The sequence below is a fragment of the Labeo rohita genome, chromosome 8, assembly GCF_022985175.1.
Source record: "Labeo rohita strain BAU-BD-2019 chromosome 8, IGBB_LRoh.1.0, whole genome shotgun sequence".
Taxonomy (NCBI): domain Eukaryota; kingdom Metazoa; phylum Chordata; class Actinopteri; order Cypriniformes; family Cyprinidae; genus Labeo; species Labeo rohita.
Genome location: NC_066876.1, coordinates 37,027,166 through 37,027,400, shown reverse-complemented (window position 1 = coordinate 37,027,400; position 235 = coordinate 37,027,166).

The following is a 235-nucleotide window of genomic DNA, read 5'->3' as shown; positions in this document are numbered from 1 at the left end:
TCTCTGTGTTCATTTGTCTCGTTTTGCCTGCTGTTTACTTCAGTGTTTTTGTCCTTTGTGTTGCTGATGGTCTTGTCTTCTGAGAAATGTTGTGTATGAGAAATATAGATGACCAGCAAGAGATTAAAGATTATTTGTATCAGGAAAAATAAGAGAAATGACTGGGATCTTAACATGAATATTTTCTTTCAATTCTTTTTCAATTTCCTTCAAATATCATATGTATTTTTAGCTG